Source organism: Schistocerca americana, chromosome 2 (genome assembly GCF_021461395.2).
Source record: "Schistocerca americana isolate TAMUIC-IGC-003095 chromosome 2, iqSchAmer2.1, whole genome shotgun sequence".
NCBI lineage: Eukaryota > Metazoa > Arthropoda > Insecta > Orthoptera > Acrididae > Schistocerca > Schistocerca americana.
Window position 1 is genome coordinate 597,483,291 of NC_060120.1, and position 18,885 is coordinate 597,502,175.

The window sequence follows — 18,885 nt, forward strand, 5'->3', positions numbered from 1 at the left end:
GCTCAGTGTGCAGTACACTTAAGTGGGTATATCTAGAAAGGGCCATCGCAGAAGCTGGAAAGGAAAACATAGGTACAAAGAAGGTAACTACGAAGAAGCCATGGCGAACAGAAGAAATTCTTCAGTTGATTGGTGAAAGGTGGAAGTACTAAAATGTTCCGAGAGAATCAGGAATATAAAAATACAAGTCGCTGAGAAATGAAATGAACAGGAAGTGCAGGGAGGCTAAGACAAAATGGCTACATGAAAAACGTGAAGAAATAGAAAAAAAAATTGTTGTCGGCAAGACAGACTCAGCAACAGGGAAGTCAAAACAACCTTCGATGACATTAAAAGCCAGAGTGGAAGCATTAAGAATTCCACTGTTAAATGCAGAGGAGAGAGCGGATAGGTGGAAAGAATACATTGATAGCCTCTATGAGGGGAAATATCTGTCTGATGTGATGGAAGAAGAAACAGGATTCGATTTAGAACACATAGGGGATCCGGTAATAAAGTCAGAATTTAAAAGAGTTTTGGAGGAATTTAGATCAAATTAGGCAAAAAGGGGTAGACAACATTCCATCAGATTTTCTAAAATCATATCGGGAAGTGGGAACAGAACGACTATTCACGGTAGTGTGTAGAATTTATGAGTCTGGTGACGTACCATCTGATATTCGGAAAAATATCATCCACACAATTCCAAAGACTGCAAGAGAAGTTCGACAATTGTCGCACAATCCGCTTAACAGCTTATGTATCCAAGTTACTTACAAGAACAATATACAGAAGGATGGAAAAGAAAATTGAGGATGAGTAGATGACGATCAGTTTGGCTTTAGGAAAGGTAAACGCACGAGAAAGACAATTTTGACGTTGCAGTTATAACGGGAGGAAGGCTAAAGGAAAATCAAGACACGTTAATAGCATTTAACGATCTGGAAAAAACGCTCGACAAGTAAAATGGTGCAAGATGTTCGAAATTCTGAGAAAAACAGACGTACACTATAGGGAGAGATTAATCGTATACAATATGTACAACAGCCAAAGGGGAATAATGTGAGTGGACAACCAAGAACGAAGTGCTCGTATTAAAAAGGGTGTAAGAGAAGGACGTGGCCTTTCGCCCTTACTGTTCAATCTGTATATCGAGGAAGCAATGATGGAAATAAAAGAAAGGTTCAAGAGTGGAATTAAAATACAAGGTGGAAGGCTATCAATGATACGTTTCGCTGATGGCATTGCTATCCTGAGTGAAAGTGAAGATGAATTACACGTCCCGCTGAACGGAATGAAGAGTCCAATGAATACAGGGTATGGATTGAGAGTACATCGAAGAAAGACTAAAGTAATGAGAAGTAGTAGAAATGAGAACAGCAAGGAACTTTGCGTCAGGACTGATGGTCACGAAGTAGATGGAGTTAAGGAATTCAGCTACATAGGCAGTATAATAACCTATGACTGACGGAGCAAGGGGGACATGAAAAGCGGACTAGCAATGGCTACAAGGGCATTCCTGGCCAAGAGAAGTCTACTAGTATCAAAAATAGGCTTTAATTTGCGGAAGAAGTATCTGAGAATGTAGGTCTGGGGTACAGCGTTGTATGGTAGTGAAACATGAACTGCGGGAAAACCGGAACGGAAGAGAATCGAAGCATTTGAGATGTGGTGCTACAGACGATTGTTGATAATTAGACGGAATGATAAGGTAAGGAATGAGGAGGTTCTGCATAGAATCGGAGAGGAAAGGAATACCTGAAAAACACTGATAGTCCGCAGCTCGTGGTCGTGCGGTAGCGTTCTCGATCCCGCGCCCGGGTTCCCGGGTTCGAGTCCCGCCGGGGTCACGGATTTTCTCTGCCTCGTGATCACTGGGTGTCGTGTGATGTCCTTAGGTTAGTTAGGTTTAAGTAGTTCTAAGATCTAGGGGACAGATGACCATAGATGTTAAGTCCCATAGTGCTCAGAGCCAAAAACACTGATAAGGAGGAGGGACAGGTTGATAGAACATTTGTGAAGACATGATAGAGTGACTTCCATGGTACTAGAAGTTGCTGCAGAAGGCAAAAACAGTAAAATAAGACAGAGATTGGATTACATGGAGCAAATAATTCAGGACGTAGGTTGCAAGTGCTACTCTGAGATGAAGAGGTTGTTACAGGGGAGGAATTTATGCAGATGGCGGGCTGCATAAAACCATTCAGAAGACTGATGACCACAAAGTAGTTCCCAGTGCCCTACAACATCTGTCATTCAGTCTGTTCTCTCGTCAGTGTTTACCACGTATTATTTTCGTCGTAGAAGCTGCAGAGAGACTCTTCATTTGATATCAGTCCATTCACCCCACATTCTGTGCTCAAATCTTCACTTTCAGAGACGGTACTAATGTCACAAGCCAATCTAATCATTAATATTCTTTCACCATGATTTTTAAGAGCACTTTCTATCATTCGCGTATTTCTTTCATCAAACAGCAGAGGCGAAAGACATATCTGAGTTTTACGACCTTTTTAATCCAAGCACTTCTCATTTAAGGTTCGATTCTTATTGATATATTTTGTTTATTGCGTATTTATTGTCTATTAGTCTATTACATGTATTTCTCTATAGCTTATGCTTCTTTTTTTCTGAGCGTTTCGAACACCTTGCATCGTTTACGTTGTCAAAAGCCTTTTCTATGTCGACCAGTCCTGTGACATCCTTGCTCCCTTTATAATGCGTGAATTTAGATATGACTATACCTTCCATAATCCTAAGCTGGTCATGTACGAGATCAAATGGTTCAAATGGCTCTGAGCACTATGGGACTCAACTGGTGAGGTCATAAGTCCCCTAGAACTTAGAACTAGTTAAACCTAACTAACCTAAGGACATCACAAACATCCATGCCCGAGGCAGGATTCGAACCTGCGACCGTAGCGGTCTTGCGGTTCCCGACTGTATCGCCTTTAACCGCACGGCCACTTCGGCCGGCGGTACGAGATCAAATTCATATCTGATATTGAGAAGGCTATTTACACTTACAGTGGAAATATCCTTAATTCATTAGACAACAAATCAGAGGCAACCAGCATATTCTGTGACCCGTCAAAGGCTTTTGACTGTGTGATTCACAGCATTCTTTCAAGCAAATTAAAATATTATGGCATCAATGGTAGTGCTGCAAAGTTGTTTCAGTCATATCTTACTAACAGAAAAAAGGGCGTCATTACGTAACACTTCAGCAGTAGGCAATCAGACATTATCTGACTGGGAAAAAATTACATGTGGTGTTCCCCAAGGTTCCACACTAGGTCCACTACATTTGCTTGTGTATACTAATGATCTGGCATTTGTTACATTACCAGATGCCAAGTTTGTCTTATTTGTACATGATACAAACATTGCAATAAGTGGTAAATCAAATATAAATTTAGAAAGATCAGCTAATCAAATTTTTACTGACATTAATAAGTGGTTCATAACCAATTCACTGTCACTAAACTTTGAAAAGGCCCACTGTATGCAGTTCAGAACTTCCAAGAGATTTCCTTCTAGTGTGTGTATAAAATATGATGACATGGAAATAGGAGAAGTTGAGAGCGTAAAATTCTTGGGATTACAACTGATAATGAATTCAGTTGGGAGGCGACTTACTAACGAACTGCTAAATTGCATAAACAAGTCTGTGTTTGCAATTGCGAATGATGTCAGACAGAGGAGATATGAATATAAAAAACTGGCATATTTTGCTTATTTTCATTGCATTATGTCGTATGGTATCATATTTTGGGGTAACTCCACACACAGAGAATAAATTTTTGGAGTACAGAAGCCCATAATAAGGGTAATGTGTAGCGTAAATCCCAGAACATCACGTCGAAACTTATTCAAAGAATAGGGCTTACTAACCACAACTTATCAGTATCCTTAATCCTTAATGAAGTTTGTTGTATATAATACATCTCTTTTTCCAACTAACTACTTAGTGCCCAGTATCAATACTTGGAATAAAAACAATATACATAAAGATTTAAATTCACTTAAGAGTTTAGTTTCAGACAAGGCACAATTTGAACATAATTTAAAAGACTTCTTCTATTCCATCCATAAATTTCTCAAAATTTGCAGTAGACCGTTTTAATGAAAATTTATTGTACTTTAAGTTTCGACAATACTGGGTTGTAACAGCCAAATAACTATGTACTGTGTAAATGATGGATGTATGGAAAGCAGATGTGTGTTTTAAGTCTGTAAATAGTGGAAGTTTAATTTTAAATCTTGTACATAATTTGACTGTTCTAAACTGAGGGCCATTGAAATGAATAATTTACTTTTATTTTTGACAATACTTGGTTGTAATAGCCAAGTAGTTAGCTAGTGTGTGAATGATGGATTTAATGAAAGGAGATGTAGGTATTAATCCTGTAAATATTTGAAGTTTAATTTTAATTCATGTACATAATTTTAGTGTTTACTGACTGAGGCTCATTAAAATTAATGACACTCCAGTTTTTATAATTACATTTTTGTAATGTTTTTATCTGACATGTTCCACACCCAGGACGATCCCCTCTTTTGTGGGTGTATGAAATGAATAATTAATCTAATCTAATCTAATCTCCATTCTTAAGTACATCTTTGGAGATAAATGCAGATGGATGAGTTCACTCGATCATAGGTCTCATATTTATCTGCCTTTGCTGTCTATGGATCTTCGTGAACCAATTTCTTTGGAAATTCCTGTAGCATGCCTCCAGATTCATACATTCTAGAAACCGACTGGAGTAATGATTTGGTCAGAGATATTAGAAATTCTGTAGGAATGTTTGATCAGAAAACTTCCGAAACTCGATCACACTGGGTCCCCAACGTCCTCGAAAGTGACATCATGCCCGAATATACTATGTGTAACGAAGTCGTGGAACTGTCTTGGGAATTGGCTTCCTTTGTTGACTGAAGCAGTACCGGCTGATCATGAATATCGTGTAATTTTCGCGAAAAAAATGTGGGTACATGTTTAGAGAAGTAGCAATTTTCCCTTCGGTGCCAAATAATAAGTAAACAAATAAAAATAAAGTAGTAAGAAATTTAAATGAAAAGTGACGCTGTTAGTATCGCTCAATAGCGTCAGTAGGATTGCAGAGCGTAGAAGACCATCATATGTGTAATAGTTACTGTACTGAGACTAATCTCTGTGTTGTTTACAACGTTCTAAGCCATTTAACACTCTTCTCCTTCAGCTCACAGACTTTTGAAGTGTGGAAGACGTCGTTGCCACTCTGTCTGTGACTCCTGCACCTGAATGACAACAGCTTTCTTCTGCAACAGTCGACAAAAGCGTTCATTAAGTGGTTAGATCAGTTTACATCAGGGTTCGGAAGCCGCTATTAATTAGTTATCCATGACAGGACGATGATTGGGTGCAGCCCCTCATTCACATTTTACGTCATTATAACAGACGAGGGCCATTTCAAAATTTCTGCACACTGACCGATAGAGTTGAAAAAACTAGCTTATTTTAGAAAATATCTTTACAAACCTTCTATGTAATATCCATTGCGGCTTATGACAACTTTATTAAGTTTTGGCAGCTGCTCTATTCGGATAGGACGCCATGATTGTTACCTCACTGTAAGCTTCATCATTTGTATCTAAATGTTTTCCACGGAGCCATTCCTTTAATTTGGGAAGCAAATCAGTCCGTTTTGCTCATATCAAGACTGTATGGCGGGTGGGGAAGTTCATCCATGTTTCTCGAGCGTTTCTCTCACTGACAAAGCGATCTTGCAAAATCAAAACACTAGCTGCAAGCGTCTCAGGCCTTCTTCGACGAATTTTTGGACGCAAATTTTACAGAAACAGCTTGAAGTACATATATGTTAAAGGGTCCCCTGGGGCACTCCATTCATAACATACGACAAAATCGGTATGACTTTCACCTCTGAATGTTAGCGGTGGAATATTTCGGGCATAGAGAGTCGGAACTTTTCCACTGTGACAAGTGAGACTTCAGAATCCAAGTCTCGTATACAGGTTTCCAAGTGCAACGATCTCTCTCAGAAACAGTTCTACTTCAGTCCGGTTACGTTGAAGAAATTCTTGTCCGATTATTTTGCGACCTGCTTTCTGCATTTCACACAGATCTTGTGGAAATCATCTAACAGAAGTTATCTCATCTTTTACTTGTGAGTTATGCTTTCGTTAGCCGAAGTGACAGACATTCTGGCCTCATGTGTTTTTCGGTGACACTTTGTCAAAATATCATTGACAATAACCTGACAGTAGTATTCCGTCGCAGTTGATGGCCTTCCACTTCTTGGGTTGCCCTCAGTGCTTACCTGATCTTCACAAAAACGAACAGTCCATCTTGAAACTCTTATACGATCCACTACGCTAATCGGACACACCTCTCTCAAAGCTTTGTAAATTTCCTTGGGTTGTTTCCTCACAGGGACTCGATTTTGATGTAGAAGCGCTGATCACTACGTGTAATTCGAATCGACACGGTTTCAGTTTCCGTTCTAAAACTGAATTGCTCACGGCACAACAACGCCTGCCAGCAAACTCATATACGACTGTAACGCCTGAAGCCTCGCACACAACTAACATGAATTTCAACATGATCGCGCCATTGTACGTTAATGGTAGGGTTATTGCTAAAATGACATAAATATTCTTACTACAGGTTTGAGTTGCCGTCTCACAGATTTGAATTATTTCTGTCGTCAGAAAAGGAAACATCAGACTTCGATATTTACAAGATATAGGTTGCTGGCCGTATTACAATACGGGATCGCTGATAAAATGATTGTTAATCGCCATAATACTACATCAGTTATCTTGGCTGATTGCTGCAAAATATTAATATATTCTGCTCACGACAGAAGTAAATATAGTCGGAATACTGTTACTATAAATAAAACATCGATATTTTTGGTGACCTACTTTATCAATAAATAATTGTACAGCGTCTGCTGGATTACGCTAATAAGTTCCTCTCCAAAATCTAACAGACAGAACAGAAGAATAATAATTATTGAAGTTTTTATCTTTTGTTTTAGAAACAAAAATTATCTGAGATACTATATGTTACAACAGTCACAAATATATAAATTAATTCTATGCCGCTACTCGGCATATTTCATCCATACAGATATTAAAATGATCTATTAAAGCGTGCTCATTGTGCAAGATTTTAAATGTGACCCTCGTACACTTTTCTCACATGGACTAAATAAGAAGCTCCTATATGTAACACCTGTACAGTGCGAGGAAGATCTGATTACACTTGAATGAGAGCTTACAATGTAGGTAAGAGTTGTAAAACGAACATGGTAATCACCATACGAATAAATTTCTGTATTAAATTATGCAAGCTACTTCACCATTAGCGGTAGAATAAAAATGCGTTATCCGAAATTGTTTTGTTTGTACCACAAGAATACACCGCTTCCGAAAATAAGTTTCCATGCATATGTTTTCGCTACGCACTCTCCTCAATAATCTCTTGATGTGTGTAAATCCAGCTGAGGAAGAAACAGTGTAGTCTAAGCTGCATAGCTTCTCTCTGAACGCGATGTACGTTATACATTTCGCCAGACGCGCGACCAGTATCATGTTGTCTGCTGGACATGGTTTTGGAGCCTACAGAGAATGTCTGTGAAAAACCTATCAATTTAAGTATATGAAGATTGTATACCATCCTCATATAGTTAAGGCTAACCGGCCACTCACGTTCTTCTTCTGTGCGGATGCACACGTATTGCCCGAACTCTTACGGGACTCGGTAAAATTGTCTGCCGCGAGTAATGAGTGTAATGGGCAGGGGCACTACGAATGTAGTGTGTGGACATTAAGTTGGTATTGTGGGTCTCACGGGGAGCGTGCAAGGGATAAGTCCCTGCAGTCGCACTCTCCTCTGTGCCCGGGTGGCTCAGATAGAAGCCGGCACGGTAGCTCAGGGTGTTCGGTCAGAGGGTTTAGCTACCCTCTGTACTAAAAAAAACTGAGTGAACGGTTAAACGAACAACCTGACGGAGTGTCATCGGACGTCCACCACGAACAAATTCAACGAACAGTATAGAACAAAATAAGATAAAAAAACATAGATAGAGCATCTGACTTGTAAGCAGCAGATACTGGGTTCGAGTCCCGCTCGGGGCACACATTTTCAAATGACCCCGTTGACGAATATCAGGCCCTGTCGGCAGCGTAGGGTGTTGATTTAATGATCATATCAATGTAAGGGAATCAAGGTTTCATGTTTTCCGTTTGTAATACAAAATAAGTAAATAAAACAAATAAAATTAGAAAAGAACTAATTGGTTTAAGATTAACGTCGTCTCTCGCTTATGAATAGAAATACGAGTGCTCTCAAGCTAGGCGCCTATCAAACAATATATTTAAGGGTTCAAACACTAAGTAATAACATTTAATGGGAATCTGACAAACACCAGATTATGGTAAAAGCTTAAACACACTTAAATATCTACGAAGTGAAGCCCAAAAGCCCCTTAGTTGCATGACACACTTCAGAGAATTTTGAGAAGATTTCCACAAACTCGCTTCAATATAGAACGAAAGGAAAACAGCAGAGAAAAGTTAGTGGACCCGAGAATGGGCTAAGCGTAAAACCTACAGCATTTTACACAGTTTGATCTTGAAGAAGGGGTGTTAAGCTTGAAATCTATAACATTTTCCACAGTCATAACTTGAAGAAATAGCTACCAGGAAGCGTAAGAAGTTCTAGTCATGTCCCAACTTTACGACGATCTTCACTTACAGAATGATCTCATATTAATGAAAATTCACTAGTGTGAAAAACCACTTGTTTTATTCACACAATATCTTTCAGACAGTGGATGTTGTTGAATGATAACGTCACCTTAGATTTCGGGAAACGTCACACACTGTAGCACATTGTGAGCTGATAATACATGATAATACGGAATACCTTTGCAGAATTGTATAAAATCGTCATGGGGCTCAAATTGCGTAAAATTGGAGTCAAAACTTGTGATTTTGAAGATTCACACCATATTCTTCGTCAGGAGATGACTGTCTACGGGGAACGAAGACTGCTTACTACATATTTTCCTATGTATTTTCGTTGGTCGAACGACTATAACGGAAACGGAATTTGTTCCAGGTAAACAGTCCTTTCGTGAAGAATTTTATGGTGTTAGTCTTCAAAAGCTGGAATTCATCTCCGATTTCATGCTGATAGAACACCGGTACATAAGAAAAAAGTTATTCCAGGATGCATACCACAAAAACATTCTTGATTAGTGTAATTGCCGTAATGGTTGAACACATCGTTGAAACCTTTTACTTTTGTCATTAAAAAATATTTTAACGATGTGTTCAGCCGTTATGTCAATTACAATAATCAAGACTATTTTTATTGTATGCATCATGTAATTATTTTTTCTTGTATACTTCTGAGCCTTGTTATAATTTTTAATGCAGTTTTGTATTTTGGGATCGTAATTGTAATTACTTTAAGCTGTCGTACGTTGGTATATCCTTATTTTCAAGTTTTTACGTTAGCTCTGAAGACTCGTATGTAGCTGGAACTAGTATTCAAAATAAAGAACTGAAGATGGCTCGTGTGTAGCTGAAACTACTGATCAAATTCAAAAAGAAATATTTGCGATCCTTGCTTAAAAAAATTTCTATCTCGAGTATAAAAAGAAACATATAAAACTAGGAATTTACATTTATGACTTGACAGCATTCTGCGGTATCTGCTGTGTAGGTGCACCCTAGGTCCGACCTCTAGCGGGAATCACGCTAAAAGACAGCGAGTAATGAGGATGGAGCGCCATCAAACTAGTGTGCGACAAGCTGTGAATTTGAGTTACATGAGAAGCGTGCTCGGATAGCCGAACCACACCGGCCCGGTAGCACAGGGTGTTTGGTCAGAGAGCTGGCTCCTCTCTGTAATAAAAAAACTGAGTGAAGTGGTCAACGATGAACTTCAACGGGTGTAATGTGACGTCCACCACGACCAAATTCCAACGGAAAAAAAGCTTAAAGCGACCGCTCGCGAAGTGCGGAAAATCCAATCTCGATATGGCACAAATATTCACTTGTCTCCATCGAATTATTTAATGCAGTCAAGCGGCTGACTTCGGTATTCCTTTTTCATCAGAAGCTAGATCTTTGTAATGAATGACGAATATTCAGTGTAAAAAAAAAAAAAAAAAAAAAAGAAAAAATTAAATCTGTTGTGTGAAAGAAGTGTAACAGGAAGTGTGGAAGTAAATGATTACCTCACAGGGTAAGAATGCTAGACAGCTGAAGATGTTGTCTGTGAGGAAGTACTGCATGGTAGTCGGATAGTCGTAATGAGATAACACTCCCGCAGATTTCCCATTTGGGTCTATTTTTAGGTGGATACGTGAAAAATAATGTTCATATCGAAAAGAAAGTATCCCATTGCACTTTAGTTGTGAGATTATTGGTAGCCTACTGGGGCCTATAGCCTACAACGGATAACATTAATAAGTGACATGAAGTATCAAGAACCAGTAGGAACCAACTGTAAGACGTGCAAAGGGAAGACATAAATCGAGCAGTGTTATTCCTGGAACATGTGGTGTCTCTGTAGAAGACTCCGTATACGAAGCCCCACCACGACGTATTCTATAGTTTTTCCTCCAGCATCTGGAATTCTTATCAGATACGTCCGGAAAACTGATATAGAGTGAATTCAGAGATGAATTGCTAGGTTCGTTACAGTTTCGTTCAGATAATACAAAGTGTTGATGGAGACTAGCAGAAAACTGGAATGGGAATCTATCGAAGAAGCACACGGAAGCCACGTTGTTCTCACGACGCAGTTCTGGGTAAATTTATAAAACCAGAATTCGAGGAAGACTGTGCAATTGCACTTCGGCTACCATAAATTTTCTCATTTAGAAATAATACGAATAAGAGAAGAGGCACACGCTGTTAAATGTAGACTGTTAGGTATTCCTCGATCCACACGGGCGGGGAATATGATAGAAAAGCACTTACACTGGTTGAAAAGTGCGAAGTGTCGTCCACACAATAGCGGCAGAACTTCAGTAAATGTTGACGTCTCATATACGTCGATATATCGCTCTGTAACACTGAACTATACACTTTGCAAAGCATATTCCCCATTCGCTAAATATTTTCGGTAGACTGTCAGTTTTTAAATGGAGCTTCAGTCCTTATATGGTACCTTAAGTACTTCTTCTACGGGTGCGTCATAAGCCCCAGTAGAGACAAAGAATCAACGTGGTGGAGTAGAAAGCTGGAGTGCCCGCATGCCCCCAATAGGAAATGTCGGGCCGGTGGCAGCACCGGTGTGTTGTTCACGCAGCCAGCTGATTAATTTGGCTAATCTGAGGGCACCCACTCCCGGTTCTAATGAATGTCAACCCATTACACTAATTTGGCGCAGTTAATTCAAAATAATTTATTGGGATAACAGGCGCAGCTAGGCGTGCACTCTGACAATGCGCTCAGTATTTTCAATAAACGCGTTTGTCACGCCATTACGCACGCAGTTCTGTGAAATTATTGTCGTACAACTATACGCTCACCAGGTACGTTGACGCAACGGAGAATATGAGGAACTGTGATACACGCTGTAATTGGCGTACCTGACTTTTATTATCGGTGCATTATCTGAGTTATGAGCTACACACGCTGTGAGAAATAATGGTATAGGCTGAAATTGAGTTTCTTCGTATTCACTATATTAGCCTCGGCGTACATTTGCACACTGTGCATACGAGTCCGGTTCTTCGATACCTGAGCTCCAAATGTTAACATGAGAATTCTTTTCTCATGCCTTCCTATTTGTGTTTTCTTCCTCCCCTTTCATCTGCTAAATGTACCGCCTTTTCTCTCTGTTTCTCTGATCATTCAAATTATTCTCCACTTCGATTGATTCTGTACTGTTTGTACTGGCACCACACATTTGTCTTAGATATCAGTCTTTACTACGTACACTGTCATTATTATTATTATTATTATTATGACTGTTATTCTTCTTTCGAATAACCCATTTGGAGGGTACGATTAATCAACTTTGGCTACTCTTCATTGTATTAGATTTCCTTAGTTTCCAAACTTCCTTCATCCTTTTGGAGTGTTGTTCCCTTTCTTCTTGAGTCCACTTTCCTCTAGTTCTTTTCTTTCTGTCCTGAAACTCTGCATTTTGAACTGCGTTTCTGAAATGCTCTCTGTTTTCTGTTGCGTCTATTGTAATTCCCGTGTTTTCTCTGTCCTTTTCAATGTCTATGAACCATGCGGACTTGGATTTGTAGCTACTGAGTAATGTGAATATCCGCTTGGTTAGTCTGTTCTTATCCATTCTGAATATATGTCCAAAAAACTGTAATCTTCTCTTCCTCATTACATCAGCTAGTTTTTTCAGTTTTCAAGTATAGCTCTCTGTTTGCTGTATTCAGCATTATCGTTTCTTTTAGTTCCCAGTATTTTCCTTAAAATTCTTCTTTCGACCTTCTCTACTTTCTCAAGATCTCCGTTTCTTGTTAGTTTAAGTGTTTCTGCCACATACAGAGCTTCAGGTCTGGCCACTGTTTGGTAATATCTTAATTTCGTGTTCCAGGACAAGTATGTTTTGTTATAAACGTTTATAGTCTTATGACACACTCTCTCCATTTTGAGCACTCTAGCCGGCCGCGGTGGTCTCGCGGTTCTAGGCGCGCAGTCCGGAACCGTGCGACTGCTACGGTCACAGGTTCGAATCCTGCCTCGGGCATGGATGTTTGCGATGTCCTTAGGTTAGTTAGGTTTAAGTAGTTCTAAGTTCTAGGGGACTGATGACCACAGCAGTTGAGTTCCATAGCGCTCAGAGCCATTTGAACCATTTGAGCACTCTAGTTTCTATAGCTGTCTTTTCTTTTGCATTATATGTAATTATTATTATTATTGTAAACATCATCATATAGAGGGGACTTCGCAGTTCCTTATAGTTTTCCAAGGGGCGACGGAGGGGACTTAGTGGATATATAGAGTGTAGGCAAAATAGTGTGAACAGTGGTAGTAATGTGATGGTTGTGTTTGACGGTGAACAACACTGGCAGGTGTCACCCTAGACAGTGTGTGTTCAGTACGGACTAGGCATCCGTCCAGATTGTTTACGAATGGTGCACACTTGCATTCAGAGGCCGGGGTCGACGTGCAATGAAAGACCTAACGGAGTTCCAAAGAGGGCAGATTGCGAGAGCCCAGTTAGCTGGAGCATCAATAACCGAGAAAGCCAACTTATTGAGTGTTTCAAGAGCAACTGTTTCAACAGTCATGACAGTCTACACAAAACATGGGAAGACATTAACGTGTAAACGTAACAGTGGACGCAAATCAAAAGTAAATGACAGAGATCGTCGCATGCTAACACAAACTGTGTCAAAAGACACAAAACTACGGCGGCTAAAATGACTGCAGAGCTCTATAGCCATCTTCCAGACCCCATATCTATCGCAACTGTCCTCTGAGGACTCCATAAAGCGAATATTCACGGACAAGCTGCTATACCGAAACCATTAGTGACGACAACGAGCGCAAAGAAGCCTAAAACATGGTGTTAGGAGCATATATTCTGGACGGCTGATCAATGGAAACACGTCATATGGTCCGAGGAGTCAGTGTTTTCGTTATTTCCAACATCGGGCTGGGTTTAAGTCTGGAGATCACCAAAAGAAGCCTACAATCCTCACTGCTTGATTCCAACGGTTAAGCATGGAGGTGGAAGTGTGATGGTGTGGGCATTCACACAATGGTAATCTGTTGGTCCCATCACTACTCTCAAAGGCCATGTTAGATCAAACTATTATGTGAACATTTTACGGGATCAGTTGTACCCCATGATTAAAATGTTTTTCCCTAACAATGATGCCATATTTCAGGACGATAATGCACCCATTCGCACAACCAGGACAGTACAATCGTGGTATGAGGAGCACGCAATGGAAATGCAGCGTCCTCCCTGGCGAGCACAGCTTCCGGACTTGAACATTATCGAACCCTTGTGGGCGATATAAGAGCGCAGACTCCGTAGCAGATTTCGGCCTCTCTCGTCACTTCAAAAGTTAGAAGAGGTTCTGATCGAAGAGTGGCGTAACATTCCGCTGAAGACTATACGATCTATACAGTCATTATATGCCAATGTTACAAGGTTAATCATAATTGTATTACGGGCAAATGGGGGCCCAAGCCCATATCAATAAAGGATTCCCAAGTGAGTACAGGTGTTTACATTGTTTTACCTATCCTATGTGGTTTTGATAAGAAACCCATGTCCGTAAATGTAACGTTTGGATATAAAACAAGTGTGAAGGTCGGATCCATTTCAAGGGTCTCGCTCCACGCTGCGCACACAAACTGAGGACTACGTCTTCAAATGGTTCAAATGGCTCTGAGCACTATGGGACTTCAACTTCTGAGGTCATCAGTCCCCTAGAACCTGTTGTTGTTGTTGTTGTGGTCTTCAGTCCTGAGACTGGTTTGATGCAGCTCTCCATGCTACTCTATCCTGTGCAAGCTTCTTCATCTCCCAGTACCTACTGCAACCTACATCCTTCTGAATCTGCTTAGTGTATTCATTTCTTGGTCTTCCCCTACGATTTTTACCCTCCACACTGCCCTCCAATACTAAATTGGTGATCCCTTGATGCCTCAGAACACGTCCTACCAACCGATCCCTTCTACTGGTCAAGTTGTGCCACAAGCTTCTCTTCTCCCCAATCCTATTCAATACTTTCTCATTAGTTATGTGATCTACCCATCTAATCTTCAGCATTCTTCTGTAGCACCACATTTCGAAAGCTTTATTCCCTTCTTGTCCAAACTATTTACCGTCCATGTTTCACTTCCATACATGGCTACACTCCATACAAATACTTTCAGAAATGACTTCCTGACACTTAAATCTATACTCGAAGTTAACAAATTTCTCTTCTTCAGAAACGCTTTCCTTGCCATTGCCAGTCTACATTTTATATCCTCTCTACTTCGACCATCATCAGTTATTTTGCTCCCCAAATAGCAAACCTCCTTTACTATTTTAAGTGTCTCATTTCCTAATCTAATACCCTCAACATCACCCGACTTAATTCGACTGCATTCCATTATCCTCGTTTTGCTGTTGTTGATCTTCATCTTATATCCTCCCTTCAAGACACTGTCCATTCCGTTCAAATGCTCTTCCAGGTCCTTTGCTGTCTCTGACAGAATTACAATGTCATCGGCGAACCTCAATGTTTTTAGTTCTTCACCATAACTACTTAAACCTAACTAACCTAAGAACATCACACACATCCATGCCCGAGGCAGGATTTGAACCTGCGACCGTAGCGGTCGCGTGATTCCAGACTGTAGCGCCTAGAACCGCTCGGCCAGACTACGTCTTTGGTCGCTGTTATACACTCCTGGAAATGGAAAAAAGAACACATTGACACCGGTGTGTCAGACCCACCATACTTGCTCCGGACACTGCGAGAGGGCTGTACAAGCAATGATCACACGCACGGCACAGCGGACACACCAGGAACCGAGGTGTTGGCCGTCGAATGGCGCTACCTGCGCAGCATTTGTGCACCGCCGCCGTCAGTGTCAGCCAGTTTGCCGTGGCATACGGAGCTCCATCGCAGTCTTTAACACTGGTAGCATGCCGCGACAGCGTGGACGTGAACCGTATGTGCAGTTGACGGACTTTGAGCGAGGGCGTATAGTGGGCATGCGGGAGGCCGGGTGGACGTACCGCCGAATTGCTCAACACGTGGGGCGTGAGGTCTCCACAGTACATCGATGTTGTCGCCAGTGGTCGGCGGAAGGTGCACGTGCCCGTCGACCTGGGACCGGACTGCAGCGACGCACGGATGCACGCCAAGACCGTAGGATCCTACGCAGTGCCGTAGGGGACCGCACCGCCACTTCCGAGCAAATTAGGGACACTGTTGCTCCTGGGGTATCGGCGAGGACCATTCGCAACCGTCTCCATGAACCTGGGCTACGGTCCCGCACACCGTTAGGCCGTCTTCCGCTCACGCCCCAACATCGTGCAGCCCGCCTCCAGTGGTGTCGCGACAGGCGTGAATGGAGGGACGAATGGAGACGTGTCGTCTTCAGCGATGAGAGTCGCTTCTGCCTTGGTGCCAATGATGGTCGTATGCGTGTTTGGCGCCGTGCAGGTGAGCGTCACAATCAGGACTGCATACGACCGAGGCACACAGGGCCAACACCCAGCATCATGGTGTGGGGAGCGATCTCCTACACTGGCCGTACACCACTGGTGATCGTCGAGGGGACACTGAATAGTGCACGGTACATCCAAACCGTCATCGAACCCATCGTTCTACCATTCCTAGACCGGCAAGGGAACTTGTTGTTCCAACAGGACAATGCACGTCCGCACGTGTCCCGTGCCACCCAACGTGCTCTAGAAGGTGTAAGTCAACTACCCTGGCCAGCAAGATCTCCGGAACTGTCCCCCATTGAGCATGTTTGGGACTGGATGAAGCGTCGTCTCACGCGGTCTGCACGTCCAGCACGAACGCTGGTCCAACTGAGGCGCCAGGTGGAAATGGCATGGCAAGCCGTTCCACAGGACTACATCCAGCATCTCTACGATCGTCTCCATGGGAGAATATCAGCCTGCATTGCTGCGAAAGGTGGATATACATTGTACTAGTGCCGACATTGTGCATGCTCTGTTGCCTGTGTCTATGTGCCTGTGGTTCTGTCAGTGTGATCATGTGATGTATCTGACCCCAGGAATGTGTCAATAAAGTTTCCCCTTCCTGGGACAATGAATTCACGGTGTTCTTATTTCAATTTCCAGGAGTGTAATTACTTCACCCACCATTCTCGGCCGACTATAACGGTTGCGAGAACTGGTGGCTGTGGTGCTTCACGAACGCTCCGTGCTCTCGACTTTGAAGAAATCGTCATTCGTCGCAAAGAAGAGGCCACTACGGTGAAGACTCAAATATTTCCTGTGCCATGGGCTCCTTAGTGCTCACAGGTGAAAGCTTATTGTTTCCTCTGTGTACATACCGGCAAGTGATCCGATCTTATCATTTCACATCCAAACAGTACGTTTCTGGACATGGAATCTTTTTCAAAACTCTATCAATTAAAACTTTAAACATGGCTGCGTTGTCAGCGACCGTTACAGGGTAAAATTTAAACAATTGCAGCCCTCGTTCGTGAAAATGGAATCTCTTTGACCTAGGTTTCGGTCACTCCTAAGAGTGCCTTCATCAGAAATAAACCACATAAAACTACATGTCTAATGCTACCGCAGCTCGAAATGTGGTGCAGCACTTAGTGACCGGCCTCTGTGTTTTCTGTTCTAATATTTTGTGACTAAAGGGTTATCGCTTCATATTTATTTTATACGTGACATGCCAGTTTTACATGTTTTATTTCTGATGAAGGCACCCTTAGAAGTTGCCGAAATCTAGGTAACAAAAGACTTCATTTTCGCGACAGAGGGCTGCAGTTGTTTTAATTTTTTATCAATTAAATCCCTAAGCCTGTAATAACAATAGTGAAACACCTTGTGTAGCTTACTGACAGTAAATATTGCTCCATTCCGCTCTTACGTGATGCAGCAATAGTGTCTCCATGTTCCTAATAGACAAAGCGTCTGTTACAAGGTTCAGTGATTAATTATTTATTATTTGTCAATGAACATTGCAATAGAGACTGTCTTTTATTTGAAATTATTCACAGTACATAACAGTTTGTAATGATGACAAACAAAGTGTGTAAGGAAGAGGCTAAAGAAAATGATCTTGCTAGGAGAAAACATACATAAATAAGTAAATAAGATATAGCAATTGACTGGGGAGCGATAATGATCTGGATCTGGTGGCGTATTGAACACTCTGCTACACTTCTGTAGTTACAATTAAGAGAAAGCAGCTGTACGGTGGAGGTAACTACCACCATTACAGTAGAAGGGAATACTGTCATATAAACAGAAAGCAGACCAAACGATGTTGTATGTACTGAATCCACTGTCTTACCGCTTATATGCGGCTGGGTAGTATCACAGACAATCATTTCTAGAAATACTGCCTCTTCTTATCGTTTGTTGGCACCTATGACAGCATACCATTGAGAGCGCATATGAAATGGTTCAAATGGCTCTGAGCACTATGGGACTTAACTTCTGAGGTCATCAGTCCCCTAGAACTTAGAACTACTTAAACATAACTAACCTAGGGACATCACACACATCCATGCCCGAGGCAGAATTCGAACCTGCTTTCACCTGTGAGCACTAAGGAGCCCATGGCACAGGAAATATTTGAGTCTTCACCGTAGTGGCCTCTTCTCTGCGACGAATGACGATTTCTTCAAAGTCGAGAGCACGGAGCGTTCGTGAAGCACCACAGCCACCAGTTCTCGCAACCGTTGTAGCCGGCCGAGAATGGTGGGTGAAGTAATTACACTCCTGGAAATTGAAATAAGAACACCGTGAATTCATTGTCCCAGGAAGGGGAAACTTTATTGACACATTCCTGGGGTCAGATACATCACATGATCACACTGACAGAACCACAGGCACATAGACATAGGCAACAGAGCATGCACAATGTCGGCACTAGTACAGTGTACATCCACCTTTCGCAGTAATGCAGGCTGCTATTCTCCCATGGAGACGATCGTAGAGATGCTGGATGTAGTCCTGTGGAACGGCTTGCCATGCCATTTCCACCTGGCGCCTCAGTTGGACCAGCGTTCGTGCTGGACGTGCAGACCGCGTGAGACGACGCTTCATCCAGTCCCAAACATGCTCAATGGGGGACTGATCCGGAGATCTTGCTGGCCAGGGTAGTTGACATACACCTTCTAGAGCACGTTGGGTGGCACGGGATACATGCGGACGTGCATTGTGCTGTTGGAACA